This window comes from Pongo abelii, chromosome 9, assembly GCF_028885655.2.
Source record: "Pongo abelii isolate AG06213 chromosome 9, NHGRI_mPonAbe1-v2.0_pri, whole genome shotgun sequence".
Classification (NCBI taxonomy): Eukaryota; Metazoa; Chordata; class Mammalia; order Primates; family Hominidae; genus Pongo; species Pongo abelii.
The window spans coordinates 27430500-27454559 of NC_071994.2; positions in this window are offsets into that span (position 1 = coordinate 27430500).

A 24060-nucleotide genomic window follows, 5' to 3' on the forward strand; every position below is an offset into this window, starting at 1 on the left:
AGTTACCCAAAGCTCAGTGTCCGTGATGGTCCAGGGGGCTTCCAAGGCGATCAGGCAGCATCAGACTTCAGCTGCTAAGCTGAGCAGATCTGGGAAGGAGTCAGTCAGAGAGCCTTGGGCTAGAGCTTTAGGGGCTCTAGGAGTGGCTGCCGGGCGAGCTAGGCAGTCTGATTTCCAGTGGGTCCCTGCACAGATGGGACATGGCTTGGGAGGAATTCTGGGCTGTGGGCATTCCTTGGCCCTGTGGCCAGATTTCTGGCACTTGAAGCAAGATCCTGATGGAGGAAGTCTTGTAGGAATGCGTGACTGCTGCAGCTTAGGCGTGTGTGGCTTAGGCATTTTGAAGTTCTTGTGTGCTAGAGGTGCAGCTGGGTTTTGTCTCACAGCAGAGGCAAGTAATTGTAACTCAGAAATGCATTGCCATCTGGCTGCCTCCTCTCTATTATTGTATACCTTGAAGGCAAGGTTGATTAATTCCTGTTGTGGGGTTTGAGGGCTGGATTCTAATTGTTGAAGTTTTTTCCTAATGTCAGGAGCAGATTGGGTGATATAATGCATATTAAGAATAAGGCGGCCTTCTGGCCCTTCTGGGTCTAGGATGGTAAAGCGTCTAAGGGTTGCTGCTAAGTGGGCCCTGAACTGGGCTGTGTTTTCGTCTTTACCTTGGGTAGTTTCTTTAAGCTTGTCATAATTAACAACTTTGTAAGCTGCCTTTTTAAGCCCTTCAACTAGGCAGGAAATCATGTAATCTCGCCTAGCTATACCTGGGCAATCTGCCTGATAGTTCCATTGGGGATCCCCTTGGGGAACTGCTCTAATGCCTTCCTGGAGGTATGGCTCATGGAGCCAGTGGTTGTCAGCATGAGATTAGCTGGAGAAAAAACTCTTTCCCATTCATCTGGGGAGAGGGTAGAAGTTAGGATGACATTGAAGTCACTCCAGGTTAAACTGTAGGACAGAGTTAGATATCAGAATTCCTGTATAAATTTAGTGGGGTCTGATGAGAAAGAGCCTAAACACTGGCTGATTTGGGAAAGGTCTGGTAGAGAAAAAGGCACATATACCTTGACTATGCCTTCAGCTCCAGCCACCTCTTTAAGAGGAAATTGTTGGGCAGGTGGGGGAGAGCTAGTCGCAGAACAAAACTGTAAACCATACTGGGTGTGGGGAAAGGAGGTAATAGAAGGGTTATAGGGTGGGGGAGCAGAGGCTGAAGAAGAGTTGGAGCCTGATTCAGCCTGGCGGGGAGCAACCTGAGGAGGAGCAGTCTGGGGAGGAGGTGAGAGGTCAGATGGGTCAGTAGAAAAGGAAGATTCACAAGACTCAGCAACACTTGGGGTTGGGACTGAGGGGACAGGCAGGAGGGAAAGAAGGAGGATTTGGGATGAGTCACATTGGGAACAGAGACTAGGGAGGGACCGATGTGTAAAAGAATGCCTGGACGTCAGGCACCTCAGATCATTTGCCCATTTTACAACAAGAATTATTTAGATCTTGTAGGATGGAAAAATCGAAAGTGCCGTTTTCTGACTACTTGGAACCACTGTCCAGTTTGTATTGGGGTCAAGCGGCATTGCAGAAGAAAATAAGGTGTTTAGGTTTTAGGTCAGGTGAGAGTCGAAGGGGTTTTAAGTTCTTGAGAACACAGGCTAAGGGAGAAGAAGGAGGAATGGAGGGTGGGAGGTTGCCCATAGTGAAGGAGGCAAGTTTAAAGAGAAGGGTAGAGACACAGAGAGAAGGGGTTGGGGGTGCTTGCTCCCCAGGAAAGTGGAGAAGGAGAATGGAGAGAAGGGATGGGGGGTGCTTGTCCCCCAGGAAAGTGGAGAAGGGGTGGGGGGTGGTTGTCCCCCAGGAAAGTGGAAAAGGGGTAGAGACAAGGAGAGAAGGGGTCGGAGCATACTTGCCCCCCAGAAAAGCAGTGCTTGCCGCTAAGGGTGAAAGAACAAGGCAGGCATCCCCATGTCATCGGACACCTCTGAAATGTGAGTGAATAATCAGGCAGGCATTCCCGCAATGATTAAACACCAAGGGAAGGCTGCCTTCCCGAGTCCATGACCAGCGCTGGAGTTTTGGGTCCACGGATAAAATGTGTCTCCTTTGTCTCTACCAGAAAATGAAAGGAACTGAAATTAAGAGAAGGGAGAGATTGAAGGGTGGCACCAAGATTGAAAGGAGAAAGAGGTTGAGGGATAGTGAGAGAGGTTGGAGAAGAGAGTAAAAAAAGGCCACTTACCTGATTTAAAATCGGTGAGATGTATCTTGGGCTGGTTGGTCTGAGGACCTGAGGTCATAGGTGGATCTCTTCATGGAGTGAGGGTGAGGACAGGGACTGGTCTCCTGAAGGAGTGCTGCTGACCCGGGTCTTTGGCACCAAATGTCTCACATGTCCGTGTGAAGAGACCACCAAACAGGCTTTATGTGAGCAACAAGGCTGTTTATTTCACCTGGGTGCAGGCAGGCTGAGTCCAAAAAGAAAGACAGCAAAGGGTGGTGGATTATCATTAGTTCTTGTAGGTTTTGGGATAGGCAGTGGAGTTAGGAGCAATGTTTTGTGGGCAGGGAGTGGATTTCACAAAGTACACTCTCAAGATTGGGGAGAATTACAAAGAACCTTCTTAAGGGTGGGGGAGATTAAAAAGTACATTGATCAGTTAGGGTTGGACACAAACAAATTACAGTGGTGGAATGTCATCAGATAAGGCTATTTTCACTTCTTTTGTGGATCTTCAGTTGCTTCAGGCCATCTGGATGTATACATGCAGGTCACAAGGGATATGATGGCTTAGCTTGGGCTCAGAGACCTGACATTACCCACTTGTCCCCCTTCCAAATGCATTTTATTTCCTTTCATTCCTGCTCTGAAATTTTGAGTAAACTTTCACTACTGCTCTAAAACTTGCCTTGGTCTCTCTGCCTTGTGCCCCTCGGATGAATTCCTTCTTCTGAGGAGGCAAGAATCAAGTTGCTGCAGACCTGTAAATATTCACCACTGCTAACAGACTTGTGGAGTGGCTTGAGCCTGTGTGCCTGCGGCTCTGACTACTGAGTGAATTGGAAGTAATAAGGAGAATTGCCACCTTAAGAACTCCTTGTACCTTGTGGCTTTTGTGATTGAAATAGCATCAGTAAAAGCCTGACATAGTGGAAGGACACAAACATGTGTGGACCCAGTTATCTCTAATCTTGCACCACTCATGACAGTTTCATATGCAAAAGATTCATTCCCTAATTACCACCCAGTCTCTCAGAATATGTGATACCTGCAAAAAGCCATTTCTGTTGGGAAGAAATGGAGAGTTTTATTGTAATTTTAATTGATATGCGGTAGAACAAACATTATTATCTCTAACACAGTTATGTAATGCAACAAAGGCCTTGTATGTTTACCTTTGTGGCTACAAAATATTGTGAGTCTTAATTTCCCAATTAATATCATATCTAGGAAACCTGCTTTGCTTATGCCTCATGATTACTTGTATCCTGGTAATTATTAGTAAAGCCTGGGTAAGATCCCTGATTTGCATGAATCTCATTTGATGAACTAATCCTCCTTTTGTTTTAGTGCCAGACTTTGCTTTGATCATTGTGGCCAACTTGTATCATGATTCCAGTGTAGATTCATATTTTACCTATAAATATAACTTAACAAATTGGTTAGGGTGATTCAAATACAAGTAAGTTATGAAAATGTCATTAGTTTTTTACTATTTATTCACACATCTACATCCACATGTGCCTGCATGCACAAACACACACACCATGGAATATACTTTAAATCCTTTAAGGAATTGTGGGGGTCATGGCCATTGGCCCCCTAAATGTGCACTGAAAATTCACTGGCATGAGACAGATTGACCAATAGAACAAAAACCATACAAATTTATTTAACGTGTATACATGTATAATGTAACATGTATACAGACTTTTTTTCAGCCTTCAGAATGAAGACCCAACTTCCCAATGAGTTACACAGACTTAGACACCATTTTGCTTGGATTCTGGCAAAACAGATTATGGGAGGGAGGAGAAGAAGAATTCTGTTGAGGAGAAATAAATGATTGCTAGGTAGAATGATTGGATAGGGAACAGAGATTAACTTGTAAGTGGTTTTCTTTGGAATTTAAATGGTCCTTCCAGACGGACATTATATTTGTAAAAGGTCTACTCAGATATGGTCACATCTTTCTCTTTCTCTGCAATTGATATCAGAAAGGGGAAGGAAGAACAATTGTTTTCCTATGTGGGTCTAGATCTTAGGCAGATAAAAGAACTTCGGCCTCTTTGGGAGAGATGATGGGTGTGATAGAGGCAGGGGAAGTCAGAGAGACCTTGAGACTTCTTTAGATCAGCATGCCAAAATGCCATATTTTGGGGGTATTGGTTTTTGAGCCCCAACAGAGTAGTGCAATTCCTCTGTGCCCATTATAGTTCTCTTGTGTCTTTGCACTGAAACTTTCTCTAATTTTTAGACTGTAAGTAATAGTCTCACTTTCTCCTGCCTCTCTTCCTTCCTTCATTTCTTCCTTTCTTTGGTTCATCCTTCCATCCTCACTGGCTGCCTCCCTTTTTTTCTTTCTTCCTCACTAGTCATTTTGTTTTCTTTCTTGCTTTCATTTAAAGATTTATTGAGTTCTTCCTGTAGGCCATTCTCTTTGTCAGGTGCTTGTAATATAGTATTTAACAAGACAAACACGGGCCCTCTGGTCAGGAAAGTTACATTCAGGCAGGAAGTGAAAGTCAATAAACATGTTTACCACTGAGTAAATAAGATGATTTCAAACAGTGATAAGTGTCGTATAGAAAGTAAAACAGGATGAGGTAAATTACAAATGAGCCTAGAGGTGGGCAGAGTCCTCTTAGATAGGGATAAAAAACATATCTCTGTGGAGGAAATATTTCAGATGATACTAAATCTCAGTTAAATTAATTCATTAATAAAACCAGCTGCTCCAGGAAAAATCTGGAGGCCAAATTAAATATATTCCCACCGTCAAACTCTGCATTCAATCTCCACCTAAACAATATTATCTCCAAAACATTTCTCAAATCTATTAATCATCTTAATTTCATTACCACTACCCTAGACTTCACCACTGTATTTGTTACAGGTAGTTAGACAGGCATAAGCAGGGCAGGAGAGGGCTCTCCCCCATTCACTAGGAGTGTTGGGTGATGGTTTGACCATTCCCTCATGGTCCACACTTGTTGCACTAAAGTGTTAATTGAATGCTGATGCCAGAGAGAGGGAACTTCTTGGGCATGTACATTAAGAGACAAAATGGTAGAGTATGACCTTCTGGGGGCACACCACTGGAAAAGAGAAGAAAGCTTTCGATGGGCATGTGTGCACTGTCATAAACACACTGTACATGCTCACCTCTCAAGAGCAAGGAGGGCAATGTGTATGTGGGCAGCCCATGCCAGGGGAAGTATCATGGGAAAGGGGCCAATCTATAAAGCCCTAGGATCAAGGTTAAACACCGCACTTAACCTTCACATACATCTTCTTTCAAGTGTGCTTTCCTTTTTTCTTGTTCTAAAGCCTTTCTAAATAAACTTCCACTCCTACTCTGAAACTTGCCTTGGTTTCTTTTTCTACCTTATGCCCCTCAGTCAAGTTCTTTCTTCTGAGGAGGTAGGAATTGAGGCGGCTGCAGACCTGTACTGATTCACCACAGGTAACTCGAATACCTTCCGCCAGTAACATATTCATTCAGATATACTTTGTTATTTCTAATATTATCATGCCCAAACAATTCTCATGACTACAGGAATGCTCTTGTATATCTTTAAATAGTTTATTACGTATACTATATTACATACATTATATGCATATATATGTATGTGTATATGTGTATGTATAGATACATATGTATGCATTTGTGTGTATATGTATGTATAGATACATATATATGCATTTGTATATACACATATAGATACATATATGTGCATTTGTGTATATATGTATGTAAAGATACATATATGCATTTGTGTATGTATGTGTATATAAATATTTGTGTATACATGTGTGTCTATATATGTGTGTATATATATACACACACACACACACCCCCCCCACACACACACACACATATCTGGGTACCAACCTTCAAACATAAGAACTGAAATATCCTGGTAATATTGAATCCACCACTGTGCTCCTCCCTAATCTCACCTCATTGCCTGCCTAGCCCTCAAAGGTAACTACTATTCTAAATTGTATAATTTCATTGTTTTCTAAAATATGTAACACACACAAACATACACACATATTTTCATAATAAATATTATTTATTTCATTAGTTTTGTTTGAGCATTATAAAATTACTATAATATTCAGTCATCTATGACTTTTTTTCAGTGATACTATGTTCATCATATTCATCCGCATTGTTGAATATAACTGTGGTTTATTTTATTGCTGTATAATGCTACATTGTGTAAATATTTGAATATTTGATGTTTGTATTATCCTGTTGATTGGCATCTGGGTTACTTGTAGTTTTGTGGGTTTATTTGCTTTTGCTATTACAAACAATGCTCCTATGAATAATCTTGCATATTTATATTTGGGTATACGTGCAAGAGTTTTTTTATTATATATCTTAGAGTATATTTTCTTTTTGGTTGGCATACCATGGTCAACTTTACAAAACACTGCTAATTTCTTTTTCAAAGTGAATATATAAGATTGTGCTCCCACTAGCATAACAAGGTGTTCCTAATGTCCCACATTCTCTAAAATGCCTGATATCATCAGAATTCTTCATTTTTGTTTTGAGAGGATAATATATGTGAGTTAAATTTGAATGCTGTTGATTACTACTGTAATCTTGCAACTTTTCATATTTCTATTGGTTATTTATTTTCTTTTCGCTGAGGTACCTGCTCATGGTTTTTGCCCAATTTTTATATTAATCCATGGGGATATTTTTATTCATTCTAGATACTAATTCTTTGTCAGTTATTTGTGTTGTAAATATCTTCTCCTAGATTGAGGTTTGTCATTATTTTCTTCTTTACCCTGAGTTATAAAGTGATTTTTATACCATCTAAGTTGATTCTTTTATATGGCATCAATAAGGTAGGAGTCTAATTTTATATTTTGTCTAGCATGGTTTTTTGAAGAGTTATCCTTTTTCATTTTACAGTGTCCACAGCAATATATCAAGACATGTATTTGCCAGGACTATTGTAGGCTCAAAAATATTGAAAGACAGTTTTAATATTTTCAGTTTGACTGAAATGATAAAGTATATTATATAGAAAGTGGTTTCAAAAGATGTCCGTGGTCTAGTCTCTGGAACCTGTGAATAGATCACCTTATATAAGAAAAGGAAATTTGAAAATGTTATTATGTTAAGGATCTTGAAATGGAAGATTGTCCTGGATTTTCTGAGTGCACCAAATATAATCACAAGGGTTATTATAAAAATAAAAGACAGTCAATGTCAGTAAAAGATTTGACTAAGGAAGCAAATATTAGAGTAATCTTGTTTGAAGATGGAGGAAGGGGCCACAAGCCAAAAAATGCAAGTGGCCCTTATGAGCTAGTACAGGCGCCAAGGCCTTTGGTGCCCTAAAAGTTCACTGAGGAATCACTGAGATAAGGTAGATTTATTAAATAGGAAAAAAAGGCATACAAGCTTATTTGATGTGTATATATGGGAGCCTTCCATGAAGATCCAAAGACACAGGAGGAAGTTGTGTACTTTTGTCCTTAGGTTTAACAAAGTATGGACAGCCATGTAGAAATAGGGTTGGCCCAAAAGGGCATGATCGAATGTTAATAGACTGAGTGGGGAAACCCAGCGAGGCCTGTCTGTCTACATTTTCCTTGGCCTCTCTGAGCATCATTCCTTCCTTCTGAGTGTGGGGCATGGCCTTGTCTGAATTAGGGGTCTTATGACCTACAGTGAGACAGGATATGTCTGATAATTTCTTATGAGCAGTTTTTATACAGAAAGGCAGAAGGAAAATTAGAGTAGTATTTTTAGTTTTTGTTGGCTTGCTTTGGAGAAAAGAGGTTCTGATTTCTATAAGCCATTTTGGGGAAGACAGATTCTACTTCCTGTAGCTAGCCATGGGGTAGAACAGGATTGAGGCAGGGGAGACAGGAGAAGGTCAGAGAAAAGGCAAGGAAATGTATTCTCCACTAGCTTCCAGAAGGAGTGTAGTGGTTGCCTTGATTTTTTGCTCCATAAAACTTGTTTTAGACTTCCAGCCTCCAGAATTCTGAGACTATATTATATGGTTTGGATTTGTATTCCCCCCTTCTCATGTCAAATTTTAATCCTCAGTATTGGAGGAGGGGTGGGAGGGGATTGGATCATGGGGGTGGACTTCCTTCTTGCTGTTCTCATAACAGTGAGTGAATTCTCCTGAGATCTGGTTCCTTAAAAGTGTAGCACCTCCTCCTTCACTTTCTTCCTTCTGCTCCAGCCATATAGGATGCGCCTGCTTCCCCTTCACCTTCTGCCATCATTGTAAATTTCCTGAGGCCTCCCCAGCCATGCTTCCTGTGTAGGCTGGGGAACTATGAGCCAATTAAACTCCATTCTTTATAAATTACCCAGTCTCAGGTAGCTCTTTATAGCAATGTGACAATGGACTAATATACTATAGAACTAATTTGTGTAGCTTTGAGCCATTATGTTTCTGGTGTTATAGCAGCAATAGGAAACTAATACAGAAGGTAATTGCAGAGTTTTGCACAAAGAAATTGTGTGATTTAACTTATATTTTAACAAGAACACTCTGGCTGCTATGTTGAAATTGTTGGGGCTCAGATAATGATACTCTAAAGTATGGCATTGGCATGCTGAGTCCTTTGAACTAAAGGAGATTGGAAGGCCTCAGAAGCAAAGTCTTTCTGACCTTTTCCTGCCCTCCTGTCTCCCACTGCTCTTTCTCCCTTGCATGAGTCATAGAAACTAGAATTTGTCTTCACCAAGGTAGGTCAGAGAAATTATAAGCCCTCTCCCTCAAAGCAAGCCATAAAGCCTATAAATATTATTCCACCCCTCCACCCTTTCCTGTAGAGGAGCTGAACATAAAGAAATTTTCTGCCCTACCTTGTCTGATGGTAGGTCATAAAACCCTCATTCCATAGGGGTCTTCCTCTATACCCAGAGGAAGGAATGCTGTACAAAGAGGCCAAGAGGAATTTAAACAAACAGGCTTAGCTAGGTTTCCTCCGCTAAGCTCATTACCATTAGGTCAAACCCTTTGTCCAAGCACATGTCTACATGGCTGCCCATTCTTCATCCAATCTGTGCATAAAAATAGAGTTTTCCCTGCATTTTTTTGGATCTTCATTTCTGAAACTTCCCATATCACATAAAACTTTGACTAAATAAATTTGTTATACTTTTCTTCTGTTAATCTGTCCTTTTTTCTACAAGTGTTGGCTATGAGTGACCTTTATGATGAGTGAGGAAAGGTATGACATTTTTTCTACCCATTTGCTTCTAAAATAGAATATAGAAAACTAGAGTAGGAGTAGGAAAACCAGTTAGGAGACTCTTGAAATAATAGAGGTGACAAGGTTCAGGACACACTACCCCAAAATATATCAGCTTGACATTTGAAAAACAGCAGAAGCAGGAAAGACTCTTTGACTTTGTCCTGTCATTCTCCCCTGAAGCAGATAATAAAATAATTATTTAACTTTCCTCTTAAGTAAGTCATAAGACCCTCATTTCACAGAGGAAAGAGATAAAGACACAGACACACACAAAAAAGAATTTAGCAAACAAACAGGCCTTGCTAATTCCCCAAGTTTATCACTATTACATTATACCCTGTCTTGTTCAATTACACTTCTATATGATTGTCCACTCTTCATCAAACTTAATCACAAAAATACACAGTTTTCCCTGTTTATTTAGGTCTTCAGTTCTAAAGGCACTTGTGTCACACACAATTTATGTTAAACAATTTTTCTTGCTTTTCTCTTGTTAATCTGACTTTTATTATAGAAGTCCCAACCATAAAACTTGCAATGGGTAAGAAAAAACTATGACTTTTTCTTCCATACAGAGGAGAGCTAGATCAATCAATGTCTTGAACTAGGCCACTAATAATACAGGTGGTAAATGGCCTCTGTCTATTTTTGTTCTTTTTCTTAGCAACTAGTTCTGCCTGGCAATCTGCTCTTTTAAAACTTATTTTGCTGCCTATTTTGCATACATACTGCTTTAAACAAGTAGTTTCTTAAGGTCTAACTCTGAAAGAGCTTGTATCCTAGCCTGACATAGGAAAATGCTATGTGTGGTTTGAGTAAGCAAGCATTCTTGATGGTTTTGGAAGGTACTGGGATGACAGAGTGGCCCATCTTTATCCCCTTCTTGTCACATGTGTTGAAATGTTAGTGGCTGATACAATAATTCTCAGTGTTTGCTACCTCCATGCTGTTTGTTCAGACAACACAATGCAATCAGTAGCATCTCTCCAAGTGATTATCTCACCCATTGTGGGAGAGAAAAGATGAGTGGATGATGTGAGATTGAAGTGGAGAATGTCCCCAGAGAGCAATACGTCCCACTCTTCCAGAATGAGGATGGAAACCAACTATTGTTAAACGATCTACAAGCTAGATCTTTTTTGTAAAATAAAGAACTAAAATCAGTTTAAAAAATTTAGAAAAAACAAAATAAACATGAGTGCCTTTGAGGCAAAAAAGGCAGTTGTATGAAGAGAACTCACATAATTAGGTTGCTGAGAATAGAAGATAAACTTTGTCTGCAGTTTCCTGGCCCTCACATCCCAGAAGAAAGCCACATAAAAACATGTAAACATAAAGCTAGTGAAATAAGGATGCTATGAAAAACATTGTGATTCTTCTGCAGTACAGCAGGTAGATATTTTATAGGTAAGAAGCTAAAATAGTATATTTGTTTTTCTTCCTTTAATATAATTTCTCTACCCCAAAGGAGCAAGAAATGTAACACTGCTATTAATAAGTGATCTACAAGCATCCTTTTGCCTCCCTGTCTCATTTTAAAGCATAAATTAGAAATAAGACTTATAAAACAATATTGTATCTATGCTGCTGGAGAGGTTTCCTGATTCCATTCAATCTGCCAAACGCTTCACAGAGAGGTCATTGGTGTAACACATAATTTTGAAATTAAAATGTAGAGTGAGGGTAAGTGATCAAGGAATGTAATGTAGGTAAAATTGTAGTATAAAATTACATAAAATTAACATAAATGTATGTAGTGTAAATTAACATAATTTTATGTAGTGTAAGTTACATAAAATTAACTTGCCTATGTTGTTACAGTATCTGAAAAATCTTTTATTAATTTTTAAGTCTCACTTCTGAAACAAATTTCAAGTCTCAACATCATAACATAATGAATGTTTGTTTTAATCACATCATGGCCCAAATAAATTAATCATCATGGGGCTCTATTCTGCCAAGTCTTTGAGGAACATAGGCTCCTTCCACTAAGTCACTTGGAGTCTGGACTGTTAACACTGACTCATTCAGAAAAGCATGGTTCTTTCTTCTTGTATGTCTGACATTGATTCTGGATCATTTGCCTCTAACTGGCTGATAAGCATAGGAAAAGCAGAAGAATCATGCTAGAGGTTTTAGAGTCAGGCTGGAGATTGTATTGCTTGAACTTAGTCTAATGGTCCTGTTACCCATAGAGAGGCTTTATTACCAGGAAGCCCAAGAGAAACACGATTATCGATGGACGCAAGCGTTTCCTGTTTCACCTGCTTCTCTCACATAAACAAATGCAAGAGTTAGTTTCATCTACTATTATTTCAGACAAATTTATAGGCATGCAGTCTTTCAGATTCTGCCTTAGACTATGAGAACATGTAAAGACAATAAATAGCTTTTGTTTTCAAGATAGTGTCTAGTGGGGAAGATAAACATATAAGTTGGGAAAGCACAATAACAGAATTTAAGACCATACCAGCGTGCTATAGAAATGTAAATGTGGAATGATTTCTTCTCACTGAAGGGCATGAAAGAAGATTTTTCTGACTGTGATTACCTTTGAGCAGAGTTGTTATGTGAAATGGAGTTAGCTATGGAAAGGAGTTGATTAGGGAAGGATGCATGTAAAGGCTTAGGGATATACAAATTTTGTTCCTTTCCCAGGGAATGGCTAGCTGTTAGGAATAGCTAAAACATATAGAGACTACCTAGGCAGGACATGATATAAGAGCCATATCACCCAGAGCCTTTTATATCTTTAGGAACCTGTAATTTATTCTGTAATAAAACAGCCTTTATGGCAGACAGAACATGATAATCCTGTAATCACAGTCATCTGAAAAGTGTACATTTTCCAAAGCGACCTCTAGGTGGGGTGGAGAGGAGTGACACTTTGGGTCAGTTTCAAAGATTTGTTTTGTCCATTAACCCACATTTCCCCCTCTGAGCCAAGGGGAATTCAAAATAGGACAAATCAGATAAAAGATTCTGAAAAGCTTTCTTGTTTGAGGAATGATTAATTTTATCTTGTTTATAAGTGCATGTATTGTCCCTAATAGTCTTCTGTATATTTTCAGTTGAAAAGATTTGTGATAGTGAACAAGCAATTATGTTGCTTAAGTAAAAGACATTTCCAAAAGCTTTTTAATAAGGACTACAAAATTTGGATGTAAGCATGATATGATCTTTTTGAGTAAAAAATAGATGGAGGAATCATTTATTTTCCAAGAATCCAAGTAGAACTCTTGAGTCCAGTTTCTTGAATAATCCCTGGTCTCCCTCAGAGAAAGAAAATGTGAGTGAAGGACAAACTAGCGGCAAGTTGCACACCAGCCTAAGGCAAAAGTGAACATGTTTGAATGCTCTGGGAAACTGATGTGACAAGGAACTGTGTTGGGAAGATGCTGCCAAGGAGTCCAGCTGTGGAAATAAAATTGTTTTGTGTAGTTCACGCATGGTCACCTCATTGTCGTATTGATGGAAATGACTAATGCTCCATGCCCCCACTTTACCCCACCCCTGTCTTTGACACAAGTTGGAAGTACTTTGGACACTTTAACTGTATTATAGCTAAGCCAGTTTCTGCTATAACTATTTCAGGAGCAGGTGGCATTCGAAACTTTGCAAATAAAATAAATTCCAGGATAGCTGTCTATAGTGGCTAGCAATGTGAGTGACTAGAACGGTAGAGCAGAGAAAGGATGGGCTTTAGATGTGGTTGTATGGGAAGTGGAATAACTGCATGAACACGAGCCAGCTGGGTGGGTAATTTTTACTTAGCTAACCTCTCCAAGGTTTCACGTGTACAATTGTTGAATAATAATACTTTCCTTGTCAAGTTTCTGTTGGATTAAGGGTAGTGTGAACAAAAAAGCATTTAGTTTTGGAAGTCAGTGGGTATCTGTTTCCTTTACAAATTGTATTTTGTAATTTCATTTGGCCCAGTTGCCTGATCTACAACTTAAATTTGTTCTATGTTAACATAACAAGTTATGTTGAGAAAACATGATATTTTGTTAAATGTAGTAGAGTAACAAAAACAGCTTCAGTCTGCATCTTTCATTCATTTATTTATTTCTGGTTTTTTTTCAACTTTTATTTTACAATCAGGGGATACATGTGCAGGTTTGTTACAAAGATATATTACGTAATGCTGAAGTTCCAGTTAGAACTGAACCCATCACCCATGTATCGAGCATAGTGCCCAATAGTTAATTTTTCAGCCGTTGCCCCTGTCCTTTTCTCCCCTCTCTAGTAAACCACAGTGTCTATTGTTCCTATCTCTATATCCAGATGTACCCAAAATTTAGCTCCCAGTTATAAGCGAGAATATGTGATATTTGGTTTTGTTTCTGTGTTAGTTTGCTTTGGATAATGGACTCCAGCTGCATCAGTGTTCCTGTAAAGAACATAATTTTAATTGTTTTTGTATGGCTGCATAGTATTCTTTAACTTGTTCTATGAAGCCAGCATCATTCTGATACCAAAATCCAGCAGAGACACAATGAAAAAAGAAAACTTCAAGCCAATATCTGTAATGAACATAGATGCAAAAATTCTCAACAAAATACTGGCAAAATGAATCCAGCAACACATCAAAAAGTTAATTCACCATGATCAGTAGGTTTTATTCTGGAATCCAACCATATGCAAATAAATAAATGTGATTCACCACATAAATAAAATTAAAAACAAAATCCACATGATCATCTAATAGATGCAGAAAATACTTTCACACATTTATAATGTATTTTTTAAAATGAATTTAAAGTGGGGACTACCGGCCAGGCATTGGCTCACACCTGTGATCCCAGTACTTTGGGAGGCCGAGGCGGGCAGAACATTTGAGGTCAGGAGTTTGAGACCAGCCTGGCCAACATGGCGAAACCCCGTCTCTACTAAAAAAATACAAAAATTAGCCAGATGTGGTGGCACACACTGGCAATCCCAGCTACTCAGGAGGCTGAGGCAGGAGAATCGCTTGAACCCAGGAGGCAGAGGCTGCAGTGACCTGAGATGGCACCACTGCACTTTAGGTAAGCTTACCAAAGTAATGTCTTATTTCTTTGTGAAATGAAATGGACAAATTGACTTTGAATGAAATGGACATTGATAATTGACTACCAAAAGTTATTCATTAGTTCTGCCCCACTTTTCTTCCAGTCAAAAAAAAAAAAAATCTTAACGAAAATAATCCCCTTTCCCCTAGTCAGAGAACATAATGCTTGCTCTTAATCATGCATAGTGATCTCAATCCCCGCATCTAATGGTTTAGAATGTGTATGGAATCTAGGTTTTGTCAATTGATATAAGAGAGGATCTTTGGTATTCAGCAGTAAGTGGAAATTATCAAAAGTTATTTTTATCTAGATATAAAGAATCTCAGAAAAAAAATACCCATTCCCTTCTTTGTATATTGAACATGGTTAATAAGGTTAATGATGCTTGGAGCTTTCTCAGCCATATTCTAACTGTGCTCTGACAAGCTTGCAGACAACGGCAACTATGCTAACACATTGACAATGGCAGAGAGTAAAGAAAGACTGCTGGCATTTGAACACATTTTTGAGTGCTTACCTAAAACTTACGTCTTCATCGCTTTAGCCATTACTATTTGGACTTTCTGTTACATGCATCTAACTGTGTCCTAATTGTTAAAACTAAATGCTAAATGAAAGGAGCTAACTGCCAACACTTGAGAAGAACAAGGATGCCATGAAAACAACACAAACCTTTTAAACATTTTATTTTTTCCTTTTATTAATTCACTGAGTATTTTTAAAACATCTTTTCTAAGGCAAAGCACTGCTGTAGGAAATTTTACCAAGCATCAAATTCTTTTATAAAAACACACAAATGTGCAAAACAAACTCTATTCATTCATTCATTCATTCATTCAAATATATATATTTTTTTGAGACAGCGTATAGCTCTGTTGCCCAGGCTGGAGTGCAGTGGTGTGATCACGACTCAATGCAACCTTGACTTTCCAGACTCAAGCAGTGCTCCCACCTCTGCCTCTTGAGTAGCTGGGACTACAGACAGGAGCCACCACCCCTGGCTAATTTTCTTTAAAAAAATTTGTAGAGACGAGGTTTCACTATGTTGCCCAGGATGGTCTTGAACTCCTAGGCTCAGCCTCAGCCTCCTGAGTAGCTGGGATTACAGCTGTGAGCCAACATACCCAAACTAATAAACAATTATTGAGCATCTATTTTACACAATGCTAAGTGTGAGTATATAATGGGGTGACAAATTTTATGAGGCACATAGGTATTCAAGACAGTATTATATTATTTATGATCATAGTGTTAATAGAGTATTAAAGGCAGTATATTGTTTATGGTTGTGGTGTTTATAGTCAAATAGGCATAGGTTTAAAATCTGGCTTTGGAATTTTCAAACCACGTGACTTTGGACATGTTATTTATCACCTGCAAGCATATACTTCTCTATATGGAAATACAAATCATACTTACTTTATTACATAGCTGTAAGTATCAAATAAAGGTCTGTAAGACGTTGTCATTATCCTCTTCATGATCTGAAGCAAGTGGAAAGAGTATTAGGAGGAGTATCTGCCTCCTTTCTGAGTTTTAATGTAATGTATTTCTCATATAGGACCAAAATATACAGGGATTTCATAAGAAAGTACAATGTACAAGCCCACAAAATGTTTTATAACTCCATCCACTCTCTTTCTAAGGAAAGAGATAGCAATAAAAACCAATATTCTCTACTTGTATCCGGCATGAATTGCTATTCTTCATGCAATGGGAGTGTTTGCAAAGGTAATTATTCAATTACTTTTATAGCCAGATTTAACCACTCAGCTCTAGAAAAAGAAACAAATATAATTCACCTTTCAGACATTTTTATAAACCTAAAGTGGAACATATCTCAAAGATTTCTTATTGTTTTCAATAACATATTATTTAACACATCATTTGCCCACTATTTATAGTTTTTCATAGTTTGTTAGTAGCCCTGTAGGGTAGAAACTTCACTGTGACTAACACAAAGGTTCAATGCAGACCTAGGAGCAGGTCCCTTAGTCCATGGCAGGGTTCCCAGTCACCTCAGTATTTTGCCAGTTATAGCTTACAGCTACCAACATCTGAGGCTATCCTTGCAGTTGAGTTCATGTATGGATAAGAAATATAATTTGGTCAGGTAGGTGAGAACATATAGAGAATATTAAACTGGGTCTGGTACAAGTTATTATCTCTACTATCTAGAGCATAATGCATGTATACATAGAGCATTATTTAAATAAAATTTACCATTATTTTGATTAGAAAGCAAAATAAAAAAAATAATGTGATTCCCAGGGAAATTGAACCATGAATCACTTTACTGCTACATTTGATTACCCAATAAGCCTTTATAACACTATGGCAGATTATATAACCCAAAATAAATGCTGCTAGGTATTTTACTTAATCCATTTTATTGCTCTTGCCAAGAATTTGCTCCAATTATTTAAACTATAATTACCAGACTATAGTATTAAGTTGTGAATAGTTTATTTTCACTCCTGTCATGCCTCAAAATCTTGTGTTTTGCATACTTTTTTCAGGTGTATTAGTTGTTTGATATATTATTTTTAGCATGTATCACCAACTATGACCCATTCTGATTTGCAACACATCTTTTGATACTGCGACATTTTCTTTCTTAAATTACTTCTTTTTCCATGTAAAAACCTTTAGATCTAACACAAATAAAAGAGTAAATGAAAATATACTTATTTGGAGTTAAGAAGATAAGGATTGAATTTAAAAGGCTTTTATTCAAATAAAAGAGTGTGATTCCTGTTTGAGTAAGCAATGATTAAATGAGGTACACACATAGCATATGTAGCAAATTTGAACTTATATACACACATACACACACATACACATATACACAAACATGTGGTCTTGATCTAACGAATTACTTATTAGATATGTTTTTTCTATGTTTAATCAGATATTGAGATTGTTGGCTATTTAAATGACATGTCCATGTCATTTGCTTTCCCTATTGGAAATATGAAGAGTCGTGTGCCGAGGTTTTTGTTTTTGGTGTTTCGTTTTAAGTTGAAGAGCAATTCTCTCCAAATCTCTTATTCTCATCATAGAAAAGATTTAAGGATTTAGAGGGACTAAAACTCATGTAATCATTTAAGCCAACATGTTTTTTATAATCACTTATTAGTATTTTTTTTCTTCTTGAATAATTTGCTTAGAATATGTATTACATTAGCTTAGGTTATTCCTCTTACCTTCACCCTGCTACCACCCCTTTGAAGTTTCCTTATCCAAAGGCACTGGTTGATGGGAGTGTATATGACTTTTAGGTGAATATTTTAGATGAGGGGTGTAGAGAGATACTGACTGTGTGGTCAAATTTATCAGTTTACCTGATGACCACTGCGTCTGGCACAAGTTAAAGCTTAGGAATTGACTGACAGTTCAGATTGGCTTAGGTTATGCTTGGCACGAGGGGTATATCACTAAAAGACAACAGGATATAGCAGAAAAAGCATCAACTCTAGAGATAAAGAGATCTGCTCTTCTACCTTGCTTCTACTCCTTACCACCTATGAGTACTTGAGAAATTCGTGTAAATTCTCTGAGACACAATTATAATTCATATTTCTCGGGGTTCTAAGTGCTAGTTAAGTATGTATTTGAATGTTCCTAGCATATTACATGGCACAAGAAAGTGATAATACAAGATTCACTTGGCATTATGCATATATGTTCAATGAATCTTAATTCTCATTTTGATTGTACAGACTTCAAACATCCCATATTTCTTTTTTTTTTTTTTTTTTTTTTTTTTTTGAGATGGAGTCTCACTCTGTCACCCAGGCTGGAGTGCAGTGGTGCAATCTCCGCTAGCTGCAACCTCTGCCTCCCCGATTCAAGCGATTCTCCTGCCTCAGCCTCCCAAGTAGCTGGGACTATGGGTGCATGCCATCAAGCCTGGCTAATTTTTTTTGTATTGTTAGTGGAGACAGGGTTTCACTGTGTTCGCCAGGATGGTCTTGATCACCTGACCTGGTAATCTGCCTGCCTCGGCCTCCCAAAGTGCTGGGATTACAGGCCTGACCCACCGCACCCGGCCTCATATTTCTTTTTAGTCTCAGTTTTGATGATTTTATTGCACTTTTTAGATGCTTCAGAGAATAGATTTTCAAAATGCATCCTTTCTTTAACTTTTTCCATGTATAATTTCTCTTCCCCTTCCTGTTTTTCTCCTAATTATTTCTTTTATATTTTATATGAGCTTTTCTGTTTTCCCTCTGGCTTATACACCTCAAGAACATATCAGGTTGCTCATTAAAAGGTAAAATGTACAAAGTAGAAACCCCAAAATTTGTGTTGTTAGACCTACTTAATATCTACCACAATGTAATTATTTGATCTCTTGTCGTTCAAACTTTTTATGAAGAAACACACAAAAACTATACTATTTTCCTTCATGAATAGTTTTCCAATTTTTTTAAAATTTAGAGATATGTTTATTGACACACGCTTTACTGTTCTTAGGATTAAGATTATAATGGAGATAACCCAAGGAGCAGATTTTGGAAGATTCTAAAAACAGGATAAATCATTGTTGATATTCAACGTCCTTCATTTGATATTGAGTGGTAAGGCTTTAAACAGTTTTTGAAATTTGGACTGCCAGGACTTGAATGATCTTTGAGAAGCAGTTTTTTGTTGTTGTTGTTGTTGTTTTTGAATTTCTTTATTTTTCTTATTTCTGCTTGCAATTGAAAGCATCAGTTGTGTTTGCTTCCTGAAAAATGACAGACAGAAAGAAGAGAAACAATGAAATTAATGGAGAGGTACAACATACCTTGGCAATAAAGTAGGTCTGTCACCAAGTCATAACTTTATTGTTCCCGGTACAGTATGAAATCTGTCCAATAGACAGTGAGTTGCAATAATCACTCTGTGTGTAAAGAATAATAATGGAATAACTGCAAAGAGAAGAAGTATCTGTTCTCTCTGTTAAGTTGAGTGACTTCATCTGGATGAAAGAGTTAGAAGCTTGGGAAATAAATTGAGTGGTTGAAGATGAAATATGAGCCTGCTCAGATAATCAAATAATGCACAGTTGAATTATTTACTTCTATTCAGGCTTCAAGTCAAATGTTACGTCCTCATAGAAGCTGTATTAGTTTGTTTTCATGCTGCTGATAAGGACATACCTGAAACTCAGAACAAAAAGAGGTTTAATTGTACTTACAGTTCTACATGGATGGGGAGGCCTCAGAATCATAACAGGAGGTGAAAGTCACTTCTTACATGGCAGTGGCAAGAGAAAAATGAGGAAGAAGCAAAAGCGGAAACCGCTAATAAATCCATCAGATCTCGTGAGACTTATTCACTATCATTAGAATAGCATGGGAAAGATGAGCCCCCGTGATTCAATTACCTTTCCTTGAGTCCCTCCCACAACACGTGGAAATTCTAAGAGATACAATACAAGTTGACATTTGGGTGGAGACACAGCCAAACCACATCAATCCACCCCGGCCCCTCTAAATTTCATGTCCTAACATTTCAAAACCAATCATGCCTTCCCAACTGTCCCCAAAAGTCTGAACTCATTTCAGCATTACACAAAAGTCCACAATCCGAAGTTTCATCTGAGACAAGGCAAGTCTCTTCTGCCTTTGAGCCTGTAAATTCAAAAACAAGCTAGTTACTTCCTAGATACAATGGGGGTACAGGTATTCGGTATATACAGCTGTTCCAAATGGGAGAAATTGGCCAAAACCAAAGGTGTTACAGGGCGCATGCAAGTCCAAAATCCAGTGAGGCAGTCAAATTTTAAAGCTTCAAAATGATCTCGTTTGACTCCAGGTCTCACATCCAGGTCACGCAGATGCAAAAGGTGAGTTCCCATGGTGTTGGGCAGCTCCACCCCTGTGGTTTTGTAGGGTGCAGCCTCCCTCCCGGCTGCTTCACAGGCTGGCATTGAATGTCTGTGACTTTTCCAGGTGCATGGTGCAAGCTGCCAGTGGATTTACCATTCTGGGGTCTGGAAGATGGTGGCCCTCTTCTCACAGCTCCACTAGGCAGTGGTCCAGTAGGGACTCTATGTGGGGGCTCTGACCCCACATTTCCTTTCCCCACTGCCCTTGCAGAGGTTTTCCATGTGGGCCCTGCCCCTGCAGCAAACATTTGCCTGGGCATCCAGGCATTTCCATACATCTTCTGAAATCTAGGCAGGGGTTCCCAAACCTTAATTCTTGACTTCTGTGTACCCACAAGCTCAACATCACACGATGTGTAAGCTGCCAAGGCTTGGAGCTTCCACCCTCTGAAGCCACAGCCTGAGCTCTACATAGGTCCCTTTCAGCCATGGCTGGAGTGGCTGAGACACGGGGCACCAAGTCCCTAGGCTGCACACAGCACAGGGACCCTGGGCCCGGCCCACGAAACCACTCTTTCCTCCTGGACCTCTGCACTTGTGATGGGAGGGGCTGCCATGAAGGTCCCTGACATTTTTCCCGTGGTCTTGGGAATTAACATTAGACTCCTTGGTACTTATGTAAATTTCTGCAGCCAGCTTGAATTTCTCCTCAAACAATGAGTTTTTCTTTTCTACTGCAGCATCAGCCTGCAAGTTTTCTGAACTTTTGTGCTCTGTTTCCCTTTTAAAATGGAGTGCTTTTGACAGCACACAATTAACCTTTTGAATGCTTTGCTGCTTAGAAACTTTTTCTGCCAGATACCCTAAATCATCTCTCTCAAAGTTCCACAAATCTCTAGGGCAGGGGCAAAATGCCACCAGTCTCTTTGCTAAAACGTAACAAGAGTCACCTTTGCTCCAGTTCCCAACATGTTCCTCATCTCCATCGGAGACCACCCCAGACCAGACCTTATTGTTCATATCACTATCAGTATTTTTGTCAAAGCCACTCAACAACTCTCTAGGAGGTTCCAAACTTTCCCACATTTTTCTGTCTTCTTCTGAGCCCTCCAAACTGTTCCAATCTCTGCCTATTATCCAGTTCCAAAGTTGCTTCCACATTTTCAGGTGTCTTTTTAGCAATGCCCGACTCTACTGGTACCAATTTACTGTATTAGTTCGTTTTCATGCTACCGATAAAGACATACCAAAAACTTGGAACAAAAAGAGGTTTAATTGGACTTACAGTTCCACATGGCCTGGGAGGCTTCACAATCATGGCGGGAGGCAAAAGACACTTCTTACATGGCAGTGGCAAGAGGAAAATGAGGAAGAAGTAAAAGCAGAAACCCTTGATAAACTGATCAGATCTCGTGAGACTTATTCACTGTCACGAGAATAGTATGGGAAAGACCAGCCCCCATGATTAAATTACCTCCTCCTGGGTCTCTCCCACAACATGTGGGAATACTGGGAGATACAATTCAAGTTGAGATTTGGGTGCGGACACAGCCAAACTGTATCAGAAGCCTTCTTGAACATCCTAGATAAAGTAAACACCCAAATTAAGCACTAACTTTGACATTTGTTCTCATTATAGCACTAAATATTATATTTATTTATTCTTACTTTTCCCACATAAATATATGAAATACGTGAGTAAGGCTATTTGAACTCTTACTTGAGTCTTTACAAAAACATTTAAAGAGCTTGTAAAAAGTTATATTTCTTTTTATTATTATTATTATACTTAAAGTTCTAGGGTACAGGTGCACAACATGCAGGTTTGTTAAATAGGTATACATGTGCCATGGTGGTTTGCTGCACCTATCAACCCATCATCTACATTAGGTATTTCTCCTAATGCTATCCCTCCCCTAGCATCTCACCCTGCCGACAGGCCCCAGTGTGTGATGTTCCCTTCCCTGTGTCCATATGTTCTCATTGTTCAACTCCCACTTATGGGTGAGAACATGCAGTGTTTGGTTTTCTATGCCCATCAGTGATAGACTGGATAAGGAAAATGTGGCACATACACACCATGGAATACTATGCAGCCATAAAAAAGAATGAGTTTGTGTCCTTTGCAGGGACATGGATGAAGCTGGAAACCATCATTCTCAGCAAAAGTTATATTTCTAACTATATTACAGTAAGGCCTCTGTGTCTTATTAGCAAACCACTGTATTTTAGCATGGATAAAAATTTCCACCATTTAGATAGACAGAAAATATGCAAATTGATTTACATTGGTCATCTAAATGCTGTTATCTTTTCACAGATATTGAGCACTTTGTCTGCAGGAAGCTTGATGTAAAAGAAGAGACCATTGTCCCTCCATTAAAACTTTAAAAAATGTGTGTGTGTGCATGTGTGTGTGTGTGTTTTACAGGGACGGAAAAGTTAAATAAGTGACATAATTGATGCAGATGCTAAAGAAGTAAAGGGAAAAAAAGGAGGGTACACTGATAATGGTAATAATACCTGTAAAACAAAACCTTCTTTTCCCTTTCTGTTCATGTTCCAATAAAAATACAAAATAAAGTATAAAAATAAAAGTCAAACTCAGCTCCTTTCACCAAAATTCCTGATTTATAATATCTGATTTTATCTACATGATACTCTTTCCTTTCTTTGCTATCCAGAATGTTTTTTTGCAAGTCTTATCATGTGGAGTTTATCTTGTCTATCAGATGAGAAACTCATAAAAGGAAGGGAATACCGGTGTTTATTTATTTATATGTTTTGCTGCAGCTCTTAGTACTATCTTATATACAAAAGAAACTTAATTCTCTCAATTGCCAATAAATCTATATTCCTGAAAAGTAAATGCTGACAAGAGGATTCTGGTTTTTCTAACATTTGCATTCCACTCTATATATGGTGAGCTATCAAGATATAATTCATGGCTGGACATGATGGCTTATCGCTGTAATCTCAGCACTTTGGGAGGCCAAGGCAGTAGGATCACTTGAGCCTGGGAGTTTGAGCTTACAATGAGCAAGACTCTGTCTCCAAAAAAAAAAAAAGATGCAATTTGTTGTCTTCTATGTACTTCACTGGTTATTAGAAGGTACTGATCCAGGTGAACAATATCATGTCAATCTCACATATACAATTTTCACAGCCATTAATAATAGGTTTACATTTGTACTTGCTATCAATAATTTTGAAAAATAAAATTTTCTTCAAGAAATACAGTAATTTTCTTCAGGTAAATACAATATTAAAAATTAGTTAGAAATCCTTTCTTTTAATCAAAGAGAACAAGGTTTTAAGGAAAATACTGACTTTCAGGTTAAGTTTAGTTTCATAACATTTAATTCCTTATTCATTATTTTTTCAATATCAAAAAGCACTATTTATTCTAACTCCAGTTTTATATCTGACTTTAGTAGAGCATATTTTTAATTCGTCTTGAATCTTTAACTTGCAGCCCAAGCTTACTTGATGTCAGAATAATTCGATTTTAATGTTTTGAAGCTTTAAGCCATATTTTTGCTCTTGAATACCATGAGGAATTTAACAATTAATAAAGCATTAGGTTTTATTTTACATATTACATATAGTAGTTCCCCCTTATTTGTGGTTTCACTTTCCATGGTTTCACCATAGCCCAAAAGTATTAATTGGAAAATTCCAGAAATAAACACTTTTTAAGTTTTAATTGAATGCTGTTCTGA